This window comes from Pseudonaja textilis, chromosome 2 (assembly GCF_049901715.1).
Source record: "Pseudonaja textilis isolate UNSWEBS1 chromosome 2, rPseTex1.2, whole genome shotgun sequence".
Lineage (NCBI taxonomy): Eukaryota > Metazoa > Chordata > Lepidosauria > Squamata > Elapidae > Pseudonaja > Pseudonaja textilis.
This window is the reverse complement of record NC_141991.1, coordinates 218,057,019-218,072,048: the sequence shown is the minus strand read 5'-3', so window position 1 is coordinate 218,072,048 and position 15,030 is coordinate 218,057,019. Positions and strand designations below refer to the sequence as shown.

The 15,030-nt window shown below is 35.3% G+C and overlaps 1 long non-coding RNA gene across 2 annotated transcripts in view; it reads right to left on the bottom strand.

Moving 5' to 3' along the window:
• Positions 1–15,030, bottom strand: part of LOC113445399 (uncharacterized) — a 95,157-nt gene that overhangs the window by 63,702 nt on the left and 16,425 nt on the right. For both annotated transcript variants that reach the window (XR_015741512.1, XR_015741511.1), the window contains exon 2: positions 12,357–12,401. This is a non-coding gene — a long non-coding RNA (uncharacterized LOC113445399). The remainder of the gene's footprint in view (positions 1–12,356; positions 12,402–15,030) is intronic.

Below are 15,030 nucleotides of genomic sequence, written 5' to 3'. Positions count from 1 at the left end.
ATGGATTATGAAATGGATAATTAATTATGGAATTCACCTCTATTTAAATACAATAACATCAAGATTTAAGTATTAGTTTAGTGGAGGAGCTGGTCATAAATGACCTTTTGAAATTTTCTAAAAAATCTGTGAGCAGATAAACTGGGTGGACAGTTTTTCTGGGAGAAGATGAAATTTTCCAATAATTTATCAAGACAAGATTAAATACCCTTACTATTCAAAAAGTTCAATAGGAAAAAGTCCCTCATGTTGTCTTTCTGTGACAAGGCAAGAAGACTGTGAACTGCTGGGGAAATAGCTCAACAATGAAAGACAAGGCTTTGCACATAGCCTTTGTCTACTTCCTAAATAATTAAATGCAGGGTGAAACCATTCCTCCTATAGAGTTTCTTCAAAAGTCTTCCCTCCTTTGAAAATGTAAAGCAAATTCTCTTTCAACAATTTGAATAAAAACTAGTAGAAAACTGTGTGGAGCAATTTTCAGCCTACACCTAGTCATAATAGCAATAATTTTTTTGTTATAATAATTTGCTCGTGAGATATTACTACATGATCTTTCACACATGAATAAAACTCAGGATGATGACTTTATTTGCTTATCCAATGAAAAGAAATAAATTGAAAAATTGTTCTAAGTCATAGAGGTCTGATTACTATGACTTCATTGTGTCTTTCTCAAGAAACCAGTTTGTTTAATCACTAGGTCATCTGTTCCCTAACCCAATTCCCCAGTCTAATTTCATCATTTTAGGGCAAAAATAAAAATACATATCTCCTGTTAATACAGTATGTATTCCCACTAGTCAGTGAAGGCAACCATCTTTTTATCATGACTAATTTATACTATGTTTGACATTACTTAAGAATCAATGGGTCAGTTTGCTGCAGGCTGATCTGCACTATTCTTCAGCATCAATCAATGTTTAACCAAAGTAGTGCCTCATGTAGCATTGTTTATCCACCATCAAATAGTGCCTTCATTTACATATTATTTTGTTAGCTTTTCTTTCAGTTTATATTTATAAATTCTTGTTAGTATTACATTGAAGGCCAAGACTGAGTATATTCAATTAACTGTTTTTTTGTGCTCCTGTGCTGACCCAGATTTGGTAGGAGATGTCTTTTAAGCATCAGTTCAACATCAAATATAATTTACATGGAGTTTTTGTATGAATAAAATGGTTGTTGTTTTCTCCATTACCTAAGAAAGAAAAATTGTATCGTGTCCGTTCTGGATCATGCATAGCTCAAAAAACCTTCATGCAGACAGCTTGTCCTTTCTGTAACTCCACCATTCTATCACTATAACATGACAAAAATACTTAAAAAGGGGGATATTCAGAGATATATCTGCCTTGAAAGTAGCCCAGGTTGAATTGTCAAACATCAGAAGCTGACCACATGAAATGTTTTATGACCTATTATATATCATAAATGCTTTATGATAATTTGTATATCATAAAAATTAAAGTTTGCCAAATTTCAGTCACATAGGAGTCAGGGGTCACAGATTTTGGAGACATTCTATATATTTAGCTCATCTGAGGTCCTTTGGTTCAAATATTCTTGCTATATGAAGCACTGTTTTACCCCGTTAAAGGGGTAAACATGAACATTTTAGTAGTATATAGATAGATTTTAATCTATAAATTGCTGCTAAACATCTTTAATCACCTTACTTTTTAAAGTGTGCTGCCTTTTTAAAAGCACCAGTGCATATTCTGTAATTACTACACTAGTCTTTCTTAGTGAGGCAGTCATCTCTACCAGATTTTGAGAGGTGTAAAAAGGAAGCAAATGATAATTATTCAATGACTGCCAAAATGGCAAAATAACTTCATTAGTAGTGACTTGTAAATAAAATATCTTGGACTGGTTTTGGATGGGGACAATCTAGTATAATTCAACTTCATTTTCAATTAATGCAACTAATATATTTCAATTAATGAAACATAATGGTGAGACTTGCAATATGTTTGATAATTTTATTTTTTATTATATTAAAAATAATTTTGTAGCAACTAGGAACCTTAAATTATGAACTCTAGTGTATACTAAAGTGGAAGTCTGCCTGTCACAGTTATTTATTTGTCACTGTGAAATTGTAGATATTGTTGTCATTATTACTGAGTAGAAAGAAAATAAGCTAACTAATTCTACCAGCTTGTAAATTTATAGGAATATTTGGGATTATTTTTAATAATGAATGAAAATGATGAATTACATATTATATTAGTACCCACTACCCTATCCCAAAATAGATTGCTGTTGTTGTTATTATTATTTATATTAATTACATTTCCTGACTGCATTAGAGGAATAAATCAAATCAACAAAGACACATGTCTGATTAGAAGAATGTTTGAAGAAGAAAGATTTTTGGTTAATCAATAATGCACATTAACTACAGTTCATTAAATTCTCACAATTCTTCATGTTGCCAAAGTGTTCCATCATAGTTAATTTATTTCCTGAAAGAGAGTTAGTTCTACCCACTTATCATCTTCTGCTAAATTTCAAAAAGATATCAAGAAAATCATAAGCAAAGATCGATATTACAGTAACAATATTTATCTAAAGAATATCAAGTATGTATAATATAAAGATCAAAAATAATAGTCCTGGGATTCAAATCATCTTGTTAGGAAGGAAGAAGGAAGGAAGGAAGGAAGGAAGGAAGGAAGGAAGGAAGGAAGGAAGGAAGGGAGGGAGGGAGGGAGGGAGGGAGGGAAAGAAAGAAAGAAAGAAAGAAAGAAAGAAAGAAAGAAAGAAAGAAAGAAAGAAAGAAAGAAAGAAAGAATTTTATTTGATTCTCAAATTGTTAGTAAATGCATTAGATTTATAGATCAGTGTAAATCATACTGGCTTCTGTTTGTTCAATATTCAGTACATTGTAATCTGATTTGGATTACACTGTATAATCCTGTTTATATTGTCTGGAGCTAAAACAGGAGCTTGTAGTTCTTTATGACAATAAGTTTATTCAGTATTATTTACATACACACACACGATGCAACATGTCCATTATCAGGGTAGTCTTATAACAAAAGTTTAAAAGTAAGAAAATAACTTATTGTTTACATAATTTACATAATTTATATGTAAATAGTGGAGATCAAGAGGAAGTGATAGATATTATTTCCATTGCTGAAAAGAATTCATAAAATGTGTTCATGTTTATGCACGTAGATAGTCATCCTGATCGGGATTGTTCTATAACACATTGTTTTAAAAATAACATCTACATAAGACCAAAATAAATGATGGGCGATTTGATAAATGTGACAAAGTTTAAAGGTTTGGAAAAAAAACACGTCTAACCAAAGTCTACATAATTGTCCTGAAAATACAGAGCTTTTATCTATAGAAGTTTTTGCAAGAAAGCTTTCCTCTGCATATGCATCTTTCTAGCTTGCTGGCATAGATTTCTTTGATAAAGATTTCCAGATTTTCAAATCCTGTTTTCTCTCTGTGTCCTCATATGAAATATTTATCTCACTCTGCAAAAAGTAATGTATCTCACAATGTCCTAAATGATTAGAAAATGTAATATAAGCTTGCAAGTTTATAAATAGAAACCCAAGAGTCACACATGGAAATGAAGGCAAAGTAAACCATACAGGTAATTTTGGAGGGTGTTAAATCTCTGCTTGATGATGTTTTTCTACAGTCTATAGAAAAGTTTTTTTTTTCTGGCAGAGCAATTTAAAATCAATTGCATCATTTATCATTTGCCCTTGCTACTCATTACAAAGAGCATTTTTAAAGAACTTCCAAAGTTTCTTGTTCATAGGCAAGATGTAACAATTTATTAATTAAATTTGTTATATTACAAATAAATTAGATTAAAATTTAAACAAGCTGAATTTAATTAACTAATAGAGTGTGATTCAAGGTTGATTTTGGATGAACCTTTAATTCAGTTATTGCAATCAAGTACTTCTTCCTGCCTTAATTATCATCAATATATTCTTTGTCAGCTTCCTCAAAGTTATGACTTTGGTATCTGTTAAAACTGTAGCCTTCATAGAATTCTGGCATTTGTAGTCCAACACATCTAGAAGCATTACTGAGGGGCGGGGAGTCTATTTTATATTATCACTGGCTGTTTTCTGCCATCAGTTGGTGAGCTACATTTTTCCTGATCATATATATTACACAAATTCATAATTTAAACAACTTGCCTGAATCAAGTTCGATAAAATGATATTTATTATTTTAATAAAGCAAAAATTCATATGTTATTGATTAGTCACAGATGGGTAGTTGCAGAAGCTGAGTAATTATACCTTATCTATCTTTATCTTTAACTATACTTTATCTAAGTGCATCTAATAAGTACTTGGCAGAAGCAAGATTAGATTTCAATGACCTGACACAAATAAGACAAGATTACTGCAACTTGAATGCTTGTTTCAAGCATTAAATGATTATCATTACATAAAGAACATTTCATTCAACAATTTTCAGGTACTAAGTTAACATTCAGTTAGGAAACATTGCAGGAGAAAGCCATTCTTATATTCTTGAGGCCTTCAGGTGGTCATTGCCAATCTGGGATAAGAGCATGTTCCATTGTTATCAATGGAAATTGTTATCAAACTTCAGTGGTACTATTCCTCTACTTCCATCAGGCACAACTCGCAATTACTTTCTGGCCCCAGGAAGATGTAATTATAAGTATTTATTATTCTGGTATGTTTGTTAATATCCCCAGTCAAACAGCTTTTAGCAGAATATACATAGGAAGACAAGTAGCAAGTCCAAGCCCATTCCACAACTTATTGTTAATGTACCTCTGTACATAATCAAATCTTCTCCTTGTGCTCAAACATGCTAGAGTTGGCTGTCAAAACTTGGATGAAATAGTCTTCTGCTCAACATATGTGGATTTCAGCTCCTATAACTTCTCAACCACAAATGGCTGTTGCTGAGATCTCTAAAAGTTGTTTCATATATCTGGAATTATGGGAAATAGTATGAACTTGCCTGATCATTCCCCAATTGTGTGAAACCAATGAGTTTTTTAAATGGAGCTTCTGTAAACTGGAGTTTAAAAGGTTTTGACAATGGAGTACATCTACATGGAAGGAAGTACGCAGTGGGGCACCCAAGGTTCTATCTTAAACGCAGTATTCTTCAACATCTTCATAAAGGATTTAGATGAGGGGATAGAATGGGAACTCAATATTTTCAGATGACACCAAGCTGGCAGAATGGCCAACACTGCAGAAGATAGGCTCAAGATACAGAGGATCTTGACAGACTAGAATTTTGGGCTCTATCTAAACAAAATGAAATTAAGTTGTGAGAAAAGTAAGATTTTACACTTAGGCAATAAAAAGCAAATGTACAGGTATAGTTTAGGTGGTACCTGGCTCAATAGCAGTAATTTCAAGAGTTATGTAAGAATCCTAGTGGACAATCACTTAAATATGAGGAAACAGTGTGCGGCAGCTGCCAAAAAAGCCAACACAGTCCTAAGGTGTATTAACAGAGGGATAGAATCAAGATTATGTGTAGTATTAACGCCACTTTATAATTCCTTGGTAAGACCAGAGGTGATATTCAGCAGGTTCTGACCAGTTCTGGAGAACCGGTAGCAGAAATTTTGAATAGTTTGGAGAATCGGTGGTAACCTTCCCCAGGGGTAGGAATGGAGATTTTACAGTATCCTTTCCCTGCCATGCCACCAAGCCACACCCACCAAGCCATGCCATGCCCACCAAGCTACACCCAAAGAACCGGTAGTAAAAATATTTGAATCCCACCACTGGGTAAGACCACACTTGGAATATTGCATCCAGTTTTGGTCACCATGATATAAAAAAGATTTTGAGATCTAAAAAGAATGCAGAGAAGAGCAACAAAAATGATTGTGCAAGCTAAAGCATTTGCGAAATGGAATTGGGTATTTCTAATGAAAAAAGGACTAGGGGTGAAGAAGAAGAGAGGGTCAACCTATTCTCCAGAGCACCTGAAGACAGGACAAGAAGCAATGTATGGAAACTAATCAAAGAGAGAAGCAACCTAGAAGAATTAACTAGTGGAACAGCTTGCTACCAGTAGTTGTGGGTGCATCCCTAGAGATTTTTAAGAAGAGATTGGACACGCAATTGTCTAAAATGGTATAGCGTTTTCTGTTTCAGCAGTGGGTTGGAATAGAAACTGCCAAAGTCCCGTCCAACTCTGTTATTCTGTTATTTTAAAAATAGGCTAATGTAACACATATATGAATACAGTTGCTACTGATCACTTATTGAGCATTTATAGTCCATTTATTTTCCCATACTTCCCATTAATGATTTTTACTTTAAAGGCATGTGACATAACTTTTACATATCTGTAATTCAAATCCCATTCTTTTCTTCTTGAGGTCAATTTTCAGATCAGAATGCAATGTAAAATTTACTTGCAATTAATGTTTAGGACAATATATTTGGCTGAAAATTCTTAGGAAGGTAAAAATGTGATATTTCTGAAATTTTGAGCACCACCCATTATAATAAGTAAACAATTGCTCTAGGAAGATCATCTAAGTAGTCCCATGAGTAGATGCATTTTTCTATTAAATTAATAAAGAGAGAGCTTTGCATCCTTTAAATAGAGCCTTTGGGCTTCCTTTCTATAAGCCTTATTTTTCCTTATTTCATGGCTCTTCATAAACTTTGTTCTTCTTTCATCTTCTTCAAGATTAAAATAAAGGCACGAAATGCAGCATAAACTCCATTTTTTCATTGAAAGAATATATGAGGGAGACCTACCCTAAGAACTGTGTATGTATGTATGTATGTGTATGTGTATATACATATATATATATGGCATTCGGCTTTGCTCAGGTATTTTCCCACGTCATTGTAGTTGTGCTTTTAAAGTTGTAGCGACGTTTCAGCAGAATCTCATCTGCCATCATCAGGCTTCTGTATAGTGTTCATCTGTGAGTCAGACTTTTACAGTGGTTTCAGATTTAAATTTGGGGCAGCCTATTGCTGTGCCAGAATGGTTTTTTCTTCACCCTGATTGGTTGGGAGTCTTGGTCTGTGTTTATTGGTCTTGGAGTTTGCTGTGTTCTGCTTGATTGGTGTTTCTAATATCTTCTGTCTGTTTTTTGGTTCTTTTTGTATCTTGATTGGCTGGCAACATTGTATTACTTTATTGGAGGCCTTTAGTGCAGCTTGGCTCCGGGTAAATGGATGGCTATCATTAGTTAGGAAGCTAGGTTTCATCTGGATGCCTGGTTGGGGTGTGTTTGAGCTGGAGGTATCGGGGGGATCTGTCTGTGCCCAGGTGTTTGCCTGGCTTGTGGTGTGGATATTTTTTTGTTGCTGAGTGCAGGCTTCCAAATGATTGACAGTCTGGTGGAATCATCTCTTCTATTCATGCTTTCTGGTCTTTTTTCAATCTCTATGGCTTCTCTGATGATTCTGTGGCTGGAATTTTCTATAGTGGCTAGGGTTTTGGTGCCATTGAAGTTGATGCTATGACCTGTGGCTTCCATGTGTTGGACTACTGCATTTTTGTGTTCATCCAGGCGGGTACTTATTCTTCTATTGGTCTGTCCAATGTATGTGGCCGGGCATGATGCACAGGGGACTTTGTACATGCCTTGGTTTTCCAGGTCAATTTTATCTTTGGGGTTTCTAAGGATGGCTGCTATTTTTCTGTCTGTTTTGAAGGCAGTCTTGATGTGATGTCTGTGTAGTATCTTACTAATTTTGTCTGTAGTACCTCTTATGTAGGGCAGGGTAGCTGTTCCATAGGTCTGTTCATCTTCTGGGTCTCTATTATGTCTCAGTGTGTTTTTGTGGATCAAGCTGGTGATTTTGCTTTTGTGGAAGCCGTTGGCTGTCAGTACTTTAGTCAGGGTGCATAGTTCAGTCTTAATGTGTGTCTTGTCTGCCAGGCGTTTGGTTCTAGTAATTAGTGTTTTAGTCACGGAGTTTATCTGTGCTGGGTGGTGGTGGGATTGGGCGTTGAGGTAGCGGTTGGTGTGTGTTTTCTTCTGGTATATGGTGTATCCTAGTGTGCCATCTGTTTTTTTGTAGATTAGTACATCTAGGAATGGTAGTTGTTTGTTTGTTTCTGTTTCCATGGTGAACTTGATTTTGGGGTGTGTGCTGTTTAGGTGTGTTAGGAAATTGTTTAGGTTTTCTTTTCCATGGGGCCAAATCACAAATGTGTCATCGATGTATCTTAACCATAGTTTGGGTTTGTGGATGGCATTGGCCAGGGTTCTGGATTCGAATTCTTCCATGAACAGGTTTGCAATGACGGGTGACAGTGGTGATCCCATAGGGCTCCTTCAATTTGTTTGTATCTTTGTCCTTTGTATATGAAATATGTGTTGGTTAAGCAGTGTTCTGTTAGTTCCATGAGGTGTTTAGCTGGTTCGTATTTATTTTTGATGATTTCAAGGGTCTCTTTTATCAGGACTTGAGTGAATAGTGAAAACACATCAAAACTTACAAGCAGATCTTCTTGCTCCACATGTAGATCTTTGATCATTTCTAAGAAGTGGTATGAGTTTTGTACATGTGAAGCTGCTGTTTCTGCATGGGGCTGTAGCTGTTTTGCTAAGTGTTTACCTAGGTTTTGTAGTGGTGCTCCTCTGGAGCTGACTATGGGTCTGAGAGGTATGCCTTCTTTGTGTATTTTTGGGAGGCCGTATAGTTTGGGGCATCTGGAAGATTTTTCTCTTGGGATGATTGTCTGTTGGATCTCTTTGCTCATGTGGCTGGTTATAATTTTCTTCTTGGTTAATTTTTCCAGGTATGTGGTTGGGTCTGTGTTTATGGATTTGTATGTGGAGTCTTGGAGTAGGTCTGTCAATTTTGTTTCATAGTCTTTTCTGTCCATTACTATTGTGGCATTCCCTTTGTCTGCTGGGAGTATGATTATGCTGTCATCTCTTTTCAGGGTTTGTAGCGCTTTAATTTCTTCTTTCTGCAAGTTGCTTTTGGGTGGTTTGCTTGTGCATAGGGTGTTGGTAACTTGGTGTCTTATTTTATCAGCTTCATCTGTATTTAATTTGGTTAGGCTGGATTCTACTGCACATATGATGGATTCTGTGGGGATTTTTTTGGGTGCTATAGTATAATTGAATCCTTTGGTTAGGACATCTGTTTCTGTTTTGGTGAGTTCTCTGTTGGAAACATTGTATACTAATTGTTTCAGGTGTTGTGAGTTGTTGGGGGTTTTCTTGTCATGTTCTAATTTCTTTAATTTTTTCAAGAGTTTATCATTTTTGTAAGTGGTTTCAGATTCAGCTCTCCAAGTTGTAAGTTTTACTAAGTTTTCGCGGGTACTTACATGTATGGTATTTGGCTTTGTTCGGGTATTTTCCCACGTCATTATAGTTGTGCTTTTAAAGTTGTAGCAACGTTTCAGCAGAATCTTATCTGCCATCATCAGGCTTCTGTCTGACGAACACAATACAGAAGCCTGATGATGGCAGATGAGATTCTGCTGAAACATTGCTACAACTTTAAAAGCGCGCACGCGCGTGCGCGCGCACACACACACACACACACACACACACACACACACACACACATATATATATATATATATATATATATATATATATATATATATATATAGTCTGACTCACAGATGAACACAATACAGAAGCCTGATGATGGCAGATGAGATTCTGCCGAAACATTGCTACAATTTTAAAAGCACAACTACAATGACGTGGGAAAATACCCAAACAAAGCTGAATACATTTTGTGTTCTGGGGAACAGAATGTGAATGTTTAAGTGTTCTCTATAGAGAACAATAGAAAATTGAAATGTATTCCCTGGTGCTTTTTAGGACTACAAAAATAGGATTTATAGCTATTATTCAACCTATAAAAAAATTGGCCATGGAGATTATTTCTGAAAATTTTGATTTCTGAAAAATCAAAGCTACTGTTGAGACACATTTTCAGTGTGGTATATCTATAATAGAGAGACTGAAGTAAATCAATCAAGAACAAACAGCAATAGATTCACAACCCTTAAAAATATGGAGGTTATCTATATCTGAATATTTCATTGATAGTTCTATAACTTTTTCTACCTTGCCAGATTATTTATTCTCTTTCTACTTTTTAAGACAGACTACGGGACTTGCTGGCTCAGTGGCTAAGACACTGAGCTTGTCGACCAGGAAGCTCAGCAGTTCAGCAGTTCAAATCCCTAGCACTGAGTAACAGAGTGAGCTCCCATTACTTGTCCCAGCTTCTGCTAACCTAGCAGTTCGAACGCATGTAAAAATGCAAGTAGAAAAATAGGGACTACTTTGGTGGGAAGATAGCAGCATTCTGTGCGCCTTCAGCATTTAGTCATGCCAGTCACATGACCACAGAGACTGCTGGCTTGGACAGCTCTGGCTCTTCAGCTTTGAAATGGAAATGAGCACTGCCCCCTAGAGCTGGAAGCAACTAGCATGTATGTGCAAGCAGAACCTTTACTTTTACATTACCCCAATATTTTACATAACTCCAGTTCTAATATCTTGATGGTTCAATTGTTTCTATCAAGAAGTTCTTTACCTCTTCTATAACCTCTACTATTCCAAATGCTCTGCACTGCAAGAATTTCTTCTGTTCTGCTTCTGACTCCTTCCAGTTACAGACTTGCACAACTTAACGTTCAAGTTAACTACCTTTTGCTACTTGCAGCAGACTTTATTATTTTTCAATTTTATGATACCTTTTTGGGTTACACTAATTCAGCCTGAAAAGGAAAGGACAACACATTTGAAGACAATGTTACAACTGTTGAATCCTAAGTTCCCCATAGTTAATTTCAAGGGCAGCCCTGGCCACAAAAATCATTAAGCAATAGTACTATAGCACCCCCTGATGGGACATAGAATGATTAGCTCTCATCAAAATGAAGCAAATGAGATGAAAATATGTCCAACTATAACAAGACAACATAGAATATGTCCCAAAATTTGGGATTTAGTACACACAAATATAACTTCATAAATTCAATTCTTCCTAATTTGCTTTATTTCTGTCAAAAAATATTGCCAATTTATAAATGGGATGGAAGCCTCTGAGAATTGGGTGGCAGCAATGACTGGTGACCCATCTCATTTTATTACATTTTTATGACAAGTGAATAAAATGAAAGATGCTTCAGAAACCCATGATATTTTCATTTCTTTTACTCATCAGCCAAGTATTTTTCTTTTGTCTCTTGTTATAACCATATAAATACATAGCACTGGATAGATTTTGTAATATTTCCAAACCAATGTTGCCGCAGTTTGTGAAAATACAGCTTCCATGGAATATATGTAAATCACTTCCAGACAAAAGCCCTCTTCAGGCAAGCTTAAATCTTCTTTGCTCATGTGCAGCAGAACTGGCCTCAGGAAATCATTGTATTGTCTTCTTTTCTAAACAATTTTGTAAGTAGAAAATTCTTGGCTTTAGCACAGTAACAGATGATACTTCTGCAACCAAAGAATTGGATTGATTATAGTGAGATTTAAGATTGATAATAGATAGATCTATGTTATGACATCCATTGTTTTAGTGCTTGGTGATAGAAGAATGCTTTCTTAAATGGATCATTGTATAAAATATTGACCTCAAGGACTTCATTATTCAAGTTGGTGAGACAGCCACTACTTAACAGTAATAAACTGTTTCTCTGTTACATTGAGAATACTTCAGAAAATATAAGAGTTGTCAAATATCCTGAAAATCCTGTCTTTATAGTACACATGACACTAAAGCTATCGCAGTATTTCCTGCTAATAAAAGCTGGATGTGAAGGATATCACATGAGCTGACAAGAAACTAAGAAAAATGATACTTGGGTCCTAGGAAAGAAAGACACAGGCCAATGACCTTGGGAAGTTTTACTAGATATAGTTGTTTCTGCTGTGGAGGAAAAATAACTTGGTAATGTCACAATGACATGAAATTAAATATATATATTTCAGAACAATATTAAACTATATAAATGCATGCTTTTGAGATTAAATTATACTGAATAGTCAAGAGTCATGGTCACATTTCTTTAAAAATGGGAATGATCTTTAAAGGGAACTACTGTAAATTGTCATTTTTGGCTTAATCAGCTCATACCTTTAAGTACATTTTCTTACAATAATTCTGTTCTTCCATTCATGTAAACAACAATTAAGTAGAAATCTTCTAATTTGATTATTCTTTCCCATTTTCACTAAAATTAAAATTAGGGTTCCAGCATTGGAATGAGACAAAGTATGAAACTAATTCCAAATCCTTATATACAAAATCAGAAAGTATAGTAAAATGAATATTTATTAGGTTGCTTACTTATGAAAGAGGGGAAGAGAAGACTGTGTGCAAAGCCAAAAGACTTACCCAAATTCCAGTAACTTGAATTGAGATGCCATTGTTCAACATAATCTGAATGAAAGATCAAAAAGCTTTATATTTCAGACTTTGAAAGCACTAAGGATACAATTCATTAGGAAAATTATACTCTTTATGAAATGATGGAAACTGCCTCAAACAGGACTCTTACGTAACTCCATTAGACAAGGTAATGTCTCACTCAAGAAAAACTTGACTCCTGGTGGGACTATGGACCTATCTACCTAATCCCCTTGGAGGTATGCTGAAATGATTTGTCATAGTATTTTCCTAAGGTGACTTCTTCACTTCATTTCTTTTCCTAGTTCCTTCTTAAAATCCCCACACACCAAATAATTATTAACTAGGTCCAATTCTATTTAACTATTAAGCTCACACAAGATCATCGAAGCTCTGCTATGTACTAAGATAGCTGCATAAATCTAGCACAGAAAAAAATGGAATTGGATCCTACCTTATGTTATTAAGATTTTAAGAAATTTGCATTTTGCCAGGTTATTGTTTGGGTTTTGACCCATGTGTTTTTCCTTTAATTATCAAATAGTATACAAATAGAATATCAAATAGAATGGGAGGTAATAGTCTTGAGGAATTTTAAATAATGCATTTAGAGGTATAAAATTCACTATGAAATCTTGTACTAAGGTAACATCTAAAATGTTCACTTAATTTTTATTCCGCTATCTAGTTCGGAAATCTACATGAAAGACATTTGTTATGCTTATTGATATTATATCAAGTCTATATGTAAAGGGAATACAACAATAAGTAGAAATAAGTGACTGTGTATATATGATCAATATTTGCTCATTAGTTTCTGAATAATGTAAAGTGAGCTTTAGAACTTTATAGCATGAATTTAATTGCCTGAAATTATAATTTAAGACTATCTGCATATATACTATTACTTCCTCATAGGACTAGACATTCAACTGATCTAGATTAAGCATGTTGAAGCAACTAGAGAAACATAATTATGATAAATACCTTGTTTTATTTAATATTTCTAATGTGATTAAAAAACCCTTCCTGATTAGAAAGGGGTATTGTACTTCCCTTGCTTAAAATAACGGCTGTGGCAGAGTGAAGTAGTTAGTCAGAAGAAAGTGGTTGGATCTGTGCCAGGGATGGGGATTTTTTTTTTAATGGAAGGCAAATGACTCAGCACAAGACTAACACCAAATAGGCAAAAAAGGGGGAAAGCACTTGTAACACAGCGTATACATGCATTAGATATAGTGTATAAAAGAAAAAAGCAGGAGGGATTATATATTATATAATTTATATTTAAGAACTAGAATATATCCTACTCTTTATAGGCCTTGTACACCTTTGACTTCTCACCAAGCTATGCAACAAACACCATCATAAAGTTTGCGGACGACACGACCGTGATTGGTTTCATCTCTGGAGAGGATGAGATGGCATATAGGGCAGAAGTAGAGAACCTGTCTATCTGGTGTTCACAGTACAATCTGTTACTGAATGTCCATAAAACCAAAGAACTGATTATGGACTTCAGGAAACATGGACAGGACCACGCCCCAGTCATCATTAATGGAGAACGAGTGGAAACTGTCCCTACGATCAGATTCCTCGGCATCCATATTTCAGCTGATATCTCCTGGTCCCCTAATACCAAGGCCATAGTGAAGAAGGCTCAGCAGCGGCTGCACTTCCTGTGGGTTCTCAGGAAGAACAATCTGGATAAGAAGCTGCTGCTGGATTTCTATAACGCCTCTGTGGAGAGCACTCTGACATATTGTCTAGGTGTGTGGTATGCAGGCTCCACAGTTGAGGACAGGAAAACTGTACAGAGGGTGATAAACACAGCTCAAAAGATCATTGGTTGCCCTCTGCCCTCCCTGGAAGACTTAGCCAGGTCCCGCTGCCAAAGCAGAATCAAGGCCATCATAGAAGACCCCTCACACCCTGGCAATTATCTTTTTAACCTGCTGCCGTCTGGACAGCATTTTAGGTCAATAAAATCCCATACCACTAGACTAACAAATAGTTTCTTTCCCTGGGCCATCTGAACCGCAAATAAACACAGTCACTACCTTATTAAGATGTGAAAAGATGTGAAATCTCAATACCCCATTCAGATGTATAATAACATATTATAGTACAATCCGTGTATTATACTCGGCTAAGCATTACAGTCAGTGTTGGATGTATATTTTGTGTATATTCATAGATGTTGTACTCTCAAATTGCAAATGGAGACATGGGTACTCTATTTTTCTCAAGTGCTTTGGTTTTATTGCATTGCGAACAGTTGCTGGAGTGCATCCACAGTTTCGCTGTACTTGTACAATGATAATAAAGTTCTTCTAATTCTAATTCTTAATTAATGTTTATGTTAATACAAGCTTCCTAATGTTGATTAACCATAAAGCATATACCTAGACAGCTTGCAAGACTATAGAATCAACAGCATTTCCAAAACATGAATAGTGAATGATAGGTCACAAAAGAAGTTAAAACTCTGTTTATATACATTTATTAAACTGCACAATCTCTATATGGGCAAACATTTTATAAATGGAAGGAGAATACAGCTTTCTACCCCACAGAGTCACATTTCATTTGGCACATATCCCAATGTTCTATTCAGATCAGATTTAAAAGTGGATTTACAAATATATAGCGGATTCCAAAA